This window comes from Sarcophilus harrisii, chromosome 2 (genome assembly GCF_902635505.1).
Source record: "Sarcophilus harrisii chromosome 2, mSarHar1.11, whole genome shotgun sequence".
Taxonomy (NCBI): Eukaryota; Metazoa; Chordata; class Mammalia; order Dasyuromorphia; family Dasyuridae; genus Sarcophilus; species Sarcophilus harrisii.
In genome coordinates, this window is record NC_045427.1 from 280,237,608 (window position 1) to 280,249,956 (window position 12,349).

The 12,349-nt window shown below is 37.0% G+C and overlaps 1 protein-coding gene across 4 annotated transcripts in view; it reads right to left on the reverse strand.

The window, feature by feature from the left end:
• CATSPERB (cation channel sperm associated auxiliary subunit beta) overlaps nt 1–12,349 on the reverse strand; it is a 164,436-nt gene that overhangs the window by 73,320 nt on the left and 78,767 nt on the right. The gene's annotated exons all lie outside the window — the stretch shown is intronic.

Below are 12,349 nucleotides of genomic sequence, written 5' to 3' on the forward strand. Positions count from 1 at the left end.
AAAAGAAAGAAAGAAAGAAAGAAAGAAAGAAAGAAAGAAAGAAAGAAAGAAAGAAAGAAAGAAAGAAAGAAAGAAAGAAAGAAAGAGGGAGGGAGGAAAGAAAAAAAGGAGGAAAGGAGGGGAGGGAAGGAAGGAAAGAAGGAAAGAAAAGAACAAAGAAAAAAGCAAAAAACAACAAAATAATAATAAAAGATTCTGACAATAGAAAGTTAGTATGGTGACAGGGAAGACAAAGACACAAACTCAGATGAGGACAATAATGTCAAAACACCTATGAGCAAAACCCCAAAATAAAATGGGAAGTGGTCACAAGTTGAGAAAGAACTCATTGGAGAACTCAAAAAGAAGCTTTAAATCATTTAAGAAAGTAGGAGGATGGAGAGGGTGGAGCCATGATGGCAGAGAGGACACATGCATCTATTTAAACTCTTCCTTAACCCCAGATTACTTCTTTTATGAAAGGCCTTGGAATTAATGCTTGACTGAAAAAAAATCACAAATATTGGGAGTGCAACACATTACCAACAGAAGATATCCTCGAAATTCACCAGGGAAGGTCTGTTTTTGCTTGTGGGTGGGGACAATTAGACCAGGTGCAGCATCAGGCTAGTTGGCAGTGAGAGCATAGAAGGCAGCTCATGCTGAACAGACCTGAGGGGGACAGGGTGTGGTCTCAACGAGCGGAAAATTTGCTGGGAGAACTTTACCACAATGTGGCTACTTTGCTCTTGGCAGAAAGCCAATAGATCAGCAGAGAAGCTATAAACACAGAGGGTAAAGACTATAACCCTGAAATGCTAGAGTCTCTCAGGACCTGGCCACACCCACCCAACACCTGGAATGACTCAGCAGGCTCTCAGGGCACAACCATGTGCAGACGCAGCACAGTCATTGCTGTACCACAGCTGCTTCACTGCTATTTCCTGTTGTCTGTAGAGGAGACTTGGTAATACCATACTGCCCAAAAAGCAGATTACAGGTTGTTGTTGTTGTTGTTGTTGTTTCCTTTATTTCTTTTTTGTCAAAATGAGTAAAAAGTTAAAGTGAGCTCTGACTATAGATAACTTCTGTACTGATAGAGAGCAGACTTCAAACCCTGAGGAGACTAAAAACAGATTGTCTCTAGATGAAACCCCAAAGGGGGATATGATCTGATCCCCACCACACAAAGCTCTCATAGAAGAAATTAAAAAGGCTCTTACAAGAGAACTAGAAGAAAAATGGGGAAAGGAAAGGAAAGGTTGGCAAGAAGGTCTGGAGAAGTCATCCCACTCATTTAAAGATAGAATAGATAAAGAAATCAATTCCCTGAAAAACAGAATTAGTGAACTGGAAAAAGAATATTGCTCTCTAAAAAATAAAATTGGAGAAATGAAAAAAAATTCCATAGAACAAAACAACTCATTTAAAAACTCAGTTGGACAATTACAAAAAGAAATTAAAAAGTAAATGAAGAAAATAATTCATTAAAAATTAGAATTGAACAAATGGAAATGAATGTCTCAAGGAGACACCAAGAATCAGTCAAGCACAACCAAAAAGAAAAAAAAAAAAGAAAAAAGTTGAAAAAAATGTTAAATATCTACTTGAGAAAAAAACAAACCAGAAAATAGATCTAGGAGAGAGAATCTGAGGATTATTCAACTTCCTGAAAATTATGATAAAAAAAGAGCTTAGACACTATTTTTCAGGAAATCAAAGACAACTGCCCAGATGTTATAGAAACAGGGTAAAATAGACATTGAAAGAATTCATCGATCACCTACTGAAAAAGATCCCAAAATCAAAACTCAAAGAAATATTGTGGCTAAATTCAAGAACTATCAGACCAAGGAAAAAGTACTACAAACAGCTAAAAAGAAAAAAAAAACAATTCAAATACAGATGAACCACAATAAGGATTATTCAGGATCTAGTTGCATCCACATTATTGAAACTCCTGGAATCTGATATTCCAAAAGGCTAAGGAACTTGACATGCAGTCAAGAATAACTTACAGAGCCAAAATGAGCATTTTTTCCCAGAGAAGAAGATGGGCATTTGATGAAATAGGTGAATTCCATCTATTTCTGACAAAAAAAAAAAAAAAAAAAAAAAAAAAAAAAAAAACAGAACTGAACAAAAAGTTTGATCTCCAAATATAGGACTCAAGAGAAACATAAAAAGGTAAAAAAAAATCTTGGGAAATATATTTCTGTTATGAGGATACATAAAGAATACATGTAATTTGCTTTTACTGTTATAATATAAAAAAGAAGATAGAGGTGGAAAGGAAATTGTACCAGAAAAAGGGAAAAGTGGAGGTACTACATCTCACAATGAGGCAAAGGAAACCTATTATATCTGAGGAAAAGAAGGGAGGGAGATGAACATAGTGTGTATCTTACTCTAATCAGAATTGACTTAAAGAGAAAAATATTAGACATACTCAATTTACAGAGAAACTTCTCCCACCTCATTGAAAAGTGGGAGGGGAAAAGTGAAAATGGACAGAAGCTAAGCAGAAGCGAATACAGAAATTGTGAGAAAGGGGTTAAGAAAAGAGGAAAAACTCTAAAGTGAGGGGAGGAATCCTAAAAAGGGAGGGTTGCTTGAGGCAACTGATGCTCATAAGTTTAATACTGGGGAGAGAGGTAAGGGCTTGGAAGGAAAGGAGAAAAGCATAAGCGGGGTTTAACAAGATGGCAGGAAATACAGAATTAATAATTTTGACCATAAATGTGAATGGGGTAAACTCAGAAAGCAGAGGCAGATAGCAGGCTGGATTAAAATCCAGAATCTTGCAATATGTTGTTTGCAGGAAACACACTTGAAACAGGGTGATACATACAGATAAAGATAAAAGGCTGGAGCAAGGGTGCCATCCTAATCTCAGATCAAGCAAAAGCAAAAATTGATTTAATTAAAAGACATAAGGAAGGACACGATATCTTGCTAAAGAGCAGCACAGATAATGAAGCAATATCAATATTAAACATATATGCTCCAAGTGGTGTAGCATCTAAATTCTTAAAGGAGAAGTTAAAAGAGCTGCAAGAAGAAATAGAGAGCAAAACTGTAATAGTGGGAGATCTCAACCTTGCACTCTCAAATTAGATAAACCAAACACAAAATAAATAAGAAAGAAGTTAAAGAGGTAAATAGAATACTAGAAAAGATAGGTATGATAGATGTTTGGACAAAACTAAATGGAGACAGAAAGGAGTACACTTTCTTCTCAGCAGATCATGGAACCTATACAAAAATAGACCATATATTAGGACATAAAAACCTCAAACTCAAATGGAGTAAGGAAGAAATAGTAAATACATCCTTTTTAGATCATGGTGCAATGAAAATTACATTAAATAAAAAGCCAGGGGAAATTAGGCCAAAAAATAATTGGAAACTAAATAATCTCATCCTACAGAATGATTGGGTGAAACAGCAAGTCATAGACACAATTAATAATTTCACCCAAGAAAATGACAATAATGAGACATCATACCAAAATGTGTGGGATGCAGCCAAAGTGGTTACAAGGGGAAATTTTATATCTCTAGAGGCCTACTTGCATAAAATAGAGAAAGAGAAGGTCAATGAATTGGGCTTGAAACTAAAAAAGCTAGAAAGGAGCAAGTTAAAAACCCCCAAACACTAAACTTGAAATTGTAAAAATAAGAGATTAATAAAATTGAAAATAAAAAAAACTGCTTGGTTCTATGAAAAATCTAACAAAATAGATAAAATAATAGGTAAATTTGATTAGAAAAAGGTGTGACAATCGTGCCAGCACCCAGGACACCCCAGAATCAGCCTCAGTCAGGATAAACAAAAGTCCTTAATCTTTATTCTTGGTCCCCAGACACAGGATTGAACAGGATGAAAGCAGAATCTCCACAACCGCCTTCTCCCTCACCTACCACCAAGAGTGTGTCCCTCGCTCATCTTGCTCCAACCCCTAGTCCCTCCTACAATCCACAATCATTGAGCCAGTACAGATAGTGGAAAGGACCATTTTCCAAGCATATACCCGTAGAGTATTGTCCAATCAGTAGTTAGTCTCAAGTGCTCAGCAGTCCCTACCTCAGTGCATCAATCCAATAGTTTCAGTCCTCTACAAAAAGGAAAGAGCAAAATCAAATTGTTAGTTTTAAAAATGAAAAGGGAGAACTTGCCACTAATGAAGAGGAAATTGGAGGAATAAATTAGGAATTACTTTGCCCACCTTCATGTCAATAAATTTGATAACTTAAATGAAATGGATGAATACCTTCAAAAATATAGCTTGCCCAAATTAACAGAGGAAGAAGTAAATTGGTTAAACAGTCCTGTTTTAGAAAAAGAAATAGAACAAGCTATTAATCAACTCCTTAAGGAAAAAAAATCTATTTGGTATTGGCTAAGAAATGGACTAGTTGATCAGTGGAATAGGTTAGGTTTAAAAGACAAAATAGCCAATCACTTTAATAATCTAGTGTTTGACAAACCCAAAGACCCCAACTTTTGGGAAAAGAATTCACTGTTTGACAAAAACTGCTAGGAAAATTGGAAATTAGGATGGCAGAAACTAGGCATTGACTCACATTTAACACCATACACCAAAATAAGGTTAAAATGGGTTCATGACCCAGGCATAAAGAATGAGATTATAAATAAATTAGAAGAACATATAGGATAGGTTACCTCTCAGACCTGTGGAAGAGGAAGGAATTTGTGACCAAAGAACTAGAGATCATTATTGATCACAAAATAGAAAATTTTGATTATATCAAATTGAAAAGTTTTGTACAAACAAAACTAATGCAGACAAGATTAGAAGGGAAGCAATAAACTGGGAAGACATTTTTACAGTCAAAGGTTCTGATAAAGGCCTCATTTCCAAAATATATAGAGAATTGACTCTAATATATAAGAAATCACGATATTCTCCAATTGATAAATGGTCAAAGCAAATAAACAGACAATTCTCAGACAAAGAAATTGAAACTGTTTCTAGCCATATGAAAAGATGCTCCAAGTCATTATTAATCAGAGAAATGCAAATTAATAAAACTCTGAGATACCACTACACACCTGTCAGATCAGCTAGAACAACAAGAAAAGATAATGCGAAATGTTGGAGGGGATATGGGAAAACTGTGATACTGATATATTGTTAGTGGAATTGTGAATGCATCCAGCCATTCTGGAGAGCAATTTAGAACTATGCTCAAAAAGTTATCAAACTGTGCATACCCTTTAATACAGCAGTGTTACTACTGGGCTTATATCCCAAAGAGATATCAAAAAAGGGAAAGGCCCTCTTTGTAGTGGCCAGAAAATGGAAACAGAATGGATATCCCTCAATTGGAGAATGGCTGAGTAAATTGTGGTATATGAATGTTATGGAATATTATTGTTCTGTAAGAAATAACCATCAAGATAATTTCAGAAAGGCCTGGAGAGACTTACATTAACTGATGTTAAGTGAAGTGAGCAGGACCAGGAGATCATTATGTACTTCAACAACAATACTATATGATGATCAATTCTGATGGATGTGGCCCTCTTCAACAAAGATGAGATGAAACAAATCAGTTCCAATAGAACAGTAATGAATTGAACCAGCTACACCCAGTAAAAGAACTCTGGGAAATGAGTATGAACCACTACATAGAATTCCTAATGCCTCTATTTTTGTCCACCTGCATTTTTGATTTCCTTCACAGGTTAATTGTACGCTATTTCAAAGTCTGATTCTTCTTGTTCAGCAAAATAACTGTATGGACATGTATACATATATAGTATTTAACATATACTTTAACATATTTAATATATATTGGTCTGCCAGTCATCTGGGGGAGGAGGGTGGGGAGAAGGAGGGGAGAAATTGGAAGAAAAGGTTTTACAACTGTCAATACTGAAAAATTACCCGTGCATATATATTGTAAATAAAAAGCTATAATTAAAAAAAAGAAAAGAAAAAAGTCCCCAGGATCAGATGGATTTACATGTGAATTCTACCAAACATTTAAAGAACAATTAACTCCAATGCTATATAAACTATTTGAAAAAGTAGGGATTAAAGGAGTTCTACCAAATTCTTTTTATGACAAACACATGTTACTGATACCTAAATCAAGTGGAACGAAAACAGGGAAAGAAAATTATAGACCAATTTCCTTAATGAATATTAATGCAAAAATCTTAAAGAAAATATTATCAAAATGATTACAGGAAATCATCCCCAGGATAATACACCATGATCAAGTAGGATTTATACCAGGAATGCAGGGCTGGTTCAATATTAGGAAAACTATCAGTATAATTGGCCATATTATTAACCAAATTAACAAAAACCACATGATCATCTCAATAGATGCAGAAAAAGCATTTGATAAAATACAACATCCATTCCTATTAAAAAACACTTGAGAGTATAGGAATAAATGGACTTTTCCTTAAAATAATCAATAGCATCTATTTAAAACCATCAGTAAGCATCATATGTAATAGGGACAAACAGCAACCATTCCCAGTAAGATCAGAAGCGAAACAAGGTTGCCCACTATCACCATTACTATTCAATATTGTATTAGAAATGCTAACTTTGGCAATAAGAGTTGAGAAAGAGATTAAAGGAATTAGAGTAGTCAACGAGGAAACCAAATTATCATTCTTTGCTGCTGATGTGATGGTGTACTTAGAGAACCTCAGAGATTCTACTAAAAAGTTATTAGAAATAGTCCACACCTTTAGCAAAGTTGCAGGATACAAAATAAACCCACATAAGTGATCAGCATTCTTATATATCACTAACAAAATCCAACAATCACAGTTAAAAAGAGAAATTCCATTTAAAGTAAGTACTGATAGTATAAAATATGCAGGAATCTATCTGCTAAGGGAAAATCAGAAACTTTATGAGCAACACTACAAAACACTTTCCACACAAATTAAGTCTGATCTAATCAATTGGAAAAATATTAAATGATCTTGGATAGGGCGAGCAAATATAATGCTACCTAATGACAATACTACCTAAACTAATCTATTTATTTAGTGCTATACCAATCAAATCCCCAAAAAACTATTTTAATGACCTAGAAAAAAATAACAACAAAGTTCATATGGAAAAACAAAAAGTTAAGAATTTCAAGGGAATTAATGAAAAAAAAAAATCAAATGAAGGTAGCCTAGCTGTACCAGATCTAAAATTATATATTATAAAGCATCAGTTACCAAAACCATCTGGTATTGGCCAAGAAGTAGATTAGTTGATCAGTGGAATAGGTTAGGTTCACAAGGCAATATAGTCAATAACTATATCAATCTAGTGTTTGACAAACCCAAAGTTCCCAACTTTTGGGGTAAGAATTGATTATTTGACAAATACTGCTGGGAAAACTGGAAATTAATATGGCAGAAATTAGGCATTGACCCACACTAAACACCGTACACTAAGAGAAGATCAAAACGGGTCCATGATTTAGGAATAAAGAACGAGATTATCAATAAATTAGAGGAACATAAGAGACTTTACTTCTCAGATTTTTGAAGGAGGAAAGAATTTTTGACCAAAGATGAACTAGAGATCATTATTGATCACAAAAAAGAAAATTTTGATTATATAAAGTTAAAAAGCTTTTGTACAAACAAAACTAATGCAGACAATGACTTCATTTGAATTGAAGGAAGATTTGAAGGGAAGCAATAAACTGGGATAACATCTTTATAGTTAAAGGTTCTGAAAAAGGCCTCGTTTCCAAAATATAGAAAGAATTGGCTCTAATTTATAAGAAATCAAGCCATTTTCCAATTAATAAATGGTCAAAGGATATGAACAGACAATTTTCAGATGATGAAATTGAAACTATTTTTACTCATATGAAAGGGTGTTCCCAATCACTATTGATCAGAGAAATGCAAATTGAGGCAACTCTGAGATACACTATATGCTTGTCAGATTGGCTAAGATGACAGGAAAAGATGAATGTTGGAGGGGATGTGGGAAAACTGGGATATAGATGTATTGTTGGTGGAGCTGTGAACGGATCCAACCATTCTAGAGAGCAATTTGGAACTGTGCTCAAAAAGCTATCAAACTGGTCATGTATACTTATTCGGTATTTAATTTATACTCTAATATATTTAACATGTATTGGTCATCCCGCCATCTAGGGGAGGGGGTGGAGGAAAGGAGGGGAAAAATTGGAACAAAAGGTTTGGCAATTGTCAATGCTGTAAAATTATCCATGCATATAACTTGTAAATAAAAAGCTATTAAAATTAAAAAAAAAAAGAAAAAATAGTTATCAAACTGTGCATACCCTTTGATCCAGTAATGTTACTACTGGGCTTATGTCTCAAAGAGATATTAAAGAAGGGAAAGGGACCTGTATGTGCAAAAATGTTTGTGGTAGCCCTTTTTGTAGTAGCTAGAAACTAGAAATTGAATGGATGCCCATCAATTGGAGAATGACTGGGGAAATTGGAATGGGCTGAGGCTTGATTTGATGCACTGAGATCCAAAGCATGTGAGGCTAAATAGTAATTGGACTATATTAATATACATGACTGGATAAAGAATGGCCCCTGCCCACTCTCTGTGCAAGTCCTGATATGTTGTATAGGAAATGACGATTTTGGTGGGTGGAGGCAAAGAGACAGGAAGAGAGGCTGGGAGAGATTACGCCTGGGTTCTATGTTTGTAGCTGCTGGTCTAGCTAGCTTCTTGACTCAGCTGAACACATTGCTATCACCCATTCTCTTCCACCTCCGATCTTTCTTCACTGAGAATTAAGATCGACAATTTTCCCTTAACCTGAATTCCTGACTCCGGCTGATTTTACATGGTTTTCACATTTGGTGCCCAAGCGTGGAACCAAGTACCCTATCTTCACTGAAGAAGTCTCTGGTGACCAGAACTTGGGTGAGTATTGTAAATAGATAAATAGGGAACTTATTTTTCTTAAAAACTAAACTAGTAATCTTTTTTTGGCTGAAATGGGACAAATGCTAGCTAAAGACTCTCCATCCCCACCCCTTCAATCCCTTCAACCCCACCCACGAGTGGTGTTATAGAAAGCACGCTTAAGCTGATAGAAGGACAAGGGCTACTTATAACTTGGGAACAGGTAGCTAGACTTCTGGGTACATTAAACCGAATCTCCCCTTGGTTCGTTGAGGAGGAGCAGATCTCTCGAGATAACTGGTGCCTGGTTGGACAACTAATGTCTGCATATTATAGTGAAAACGGTCCTCATTCAGTTTCCATCAAGACATTCTATTTAAACAATATAATTCAGTTAGCACTAAGAAACCCTATCTCTAGAAGAAAGAAAAAATCTGGTCGGAGTAGCCAAATGGGGAAGCCTGATATTAAGGAGGAAGACAATGAAGAGATTAATGACCATATCCCCACAGGGCATGGAGACTTAAGTGAGCAAGGGTGTGGTGACTTTCCACCTCAGGAGGCAGCTTCAGCCTCACCTCAGGAGCAGGTGATTGACTTTCCTTCATCAACTCCACTCTCCAGGATGGAGGGAGGAGGGGCAGTGGGGGGGGGGGGGCAGTGACAGCACCAGCACCTCCCCCTCAGCATCCAACTACTCCTATGACTAGATTGCAACAGGGTTTAATGAAGGCCAAAGAAAAAGGCATATATGTAGCAGAACTATAGCCCCATATTTTTCCTGTAATTTCCCAGTTTAATTCCTCAGGTCAAGAAAGTTGAAGATACGCTCCTTTTAACATAGAAATCCTCAAAGATCTGAAAAAGGCTTGCACTCTTTATGGGACTACATCAGCTTATGTTAAGATGCTATTACAGAATTTGGCTTTTGAAATCTTGACCCCTAATGACTGGAAATCTATAGCAAGGGTATGCCTAGAACCTGGACAAAACTACTTGTGGCTTTCTGAATATAGTGAGCTCTATAGGATACAAGCCCAACAAAATAGTCAAAATGCAGTTCATGCTGCAATCACCTATGACCTACTAACAGGTGTAGGACCCTATGCATACATCACAGTACAGATTAATTATTCCATAGCAGCATATGAGCAAATTGCTGCTAATGCTATCAAAGCATGGGCTTCGATTCACAATAAAAATGACAAAGGTGAGGCCTTCACAAAAATAACACAAGGGCCAAATGAACCCTTTGCTGACTTTGTGGGATGTTTGCAGACTGTTATCACAAGAACTAATGGGGGAAATGCATCAACAGATGTTTTAATAAGGCAACTTGCTAAGGAAAATGCTAATGAGGTCTGCAGAAGAATTATACTAGGACTGTGCAAGGATGCTCCTTTAGAGGAGTTAATAAGACGCTGTGCCACAGTGGGCACAAATGCCTTTTATAGCCAGACTATGATGCAGACTTCCCAAGATCCCAACATGGGAAGACAGGGTCCCTTCAGGCAAGGGACTTCCAGAGAGACTTGTCAATGCTTTCAGTGTGGTAAAGTAGGGCATCTGAAAGCTCAATGTTGGTATAGAGGCAGAGTGAGAAAACACGGTGGGAGAACAAGACCCAGTACCCCATGTCCAAAATGCAACAGAGGTTTCCATTGGACCTTAGAATGTAGACAGGCTCAGGGAAACAGGATGAGGGGCCCAGCCTCAGGGACCCGGGCAAAAAACACTTGGGGCATGATGGCAGCCAATGGTGCACCCAGAGAGTGCCTAGAAATCCAGTACCCCAATATGATCAATCAGCCAGGAAGCCATATGATGGGAGAAAGGGATTACACAATCAATCGCCAGGAAGCAACATGATGGGAGAAAGGGATTACAATTAGGGAGAATAGAGTTGTATGCAGCTGAGACAACTGAGATACAACCTGGAGAGGTGAAATCTGTTCCTCTCCAGCCTATGAATCCTTTGCCTCCAGGCACAGTAGGCTTGACCATTTTACCTCCTGAGAGTATGTACAAAACAGTATCCATCCACACACTGATGTGGGAAACTGGGGAATGTGTAGATAATATCCCAGTCACCAATACAGACAGACAATGTGTGACTTATCACCCAGGAGAAATAGTAGCATCAGGTTTACTCATACAGAATCCTAATAAGCAACCTGGTGATAGTCACCCAGATTCTGATTCCAGATCACAAAATCCAGCAATTTACTGGACAGCAGCTATAACAACTGACCGACCTATGCTCACAATCTATATAAATGGCCTACCATTAGAAGGACTGGTAGACGCTGGTGCAGATCGGACAGTCATTAGAGGTGCCAGCTGGCCCAGTCACTGGCCAAAGATTAAAGCAGACACCTACATGTCTGGCATAGAGGATCAATAGCAGCTGAAGTTAGTGCTGCCCCTATGAGATGGAATTTTGAAGGCAAAACAGGAATTTTTATTCCTTTTGTAGTTGAAAAAAATCCCCATCAATCTGTGGGGAAGAGACGTTTTACAGCAAGTAGGGTTAAAAATGAGTACTTCGGTTTTTTAAGCAGGGCTGCTGTTGAAGGCCTGCCAACACTTGCACCTGCTCCTATCCAATGGAAAACTGATACACCAGTGTGGATAGAACAGTGGCCCTTAGGTAACAATAAAATTCAGGCCTTATTAATATAGTACAGGAGCAGCTTGACCAAGGACACTTAAAACCTTCTCTAAGTCCTTGGAATTCCCCAGTGTTTGTTGTAAAAAAGAAATCTGGAAAATGGAGGATGTAAACAGATTTAAGAAAGGTGAATGAACAGATGGAAACTATGGGAACTCTTCAGCCTGGACTTCCATCTCCTACTCAGTTGCCTAGAGAATGGCCTCTTTGGATCATAAATATTAAGGATTTTTTCTATTCTATCCCTCTGGATAAGGAGGATATGAAAAGATTTGCCTCTTCAGTGCCCAGCGTTAACTTAGCTGAGCCTTATAAAAGATATGAATGGACAGTTTTGCCACAGGGAATGAAAAACAGTTTTACTATGTGTCAAATGTATGTTGCTGCTGCTCTTGCTCCAATAAGAAAAGCATTCCCAAAAGTTATGCTATTACAATACATGGATGACATTTTGGGATGTGCACCTGAGAAACAAATGTTAGAGGCATGTCTACAAAAGACCATAGAAACACTAAGGAATTACAAATTATACATAGCACCAGAAAAAATTCAAAGACATGCTCCTTTTCAATATTTAGGATATGAAGTATACCCTAAGGTGCTTACACTTCAAAAACTCTCCTTAAGAACAGAAAAGCTAAACACATTGAATGATTTTCAGAAATTGATAGGAGATATCCAATGGATGCGACCAGTGTTAGGTTTGACTACCTATCAGTTACAACCGTTATATGACATTTTAAGGGGAGACAGTGCTTTAAATTCACCACGCCAGCTTACAAAAGAAGCTCAAGAGGCTTTGA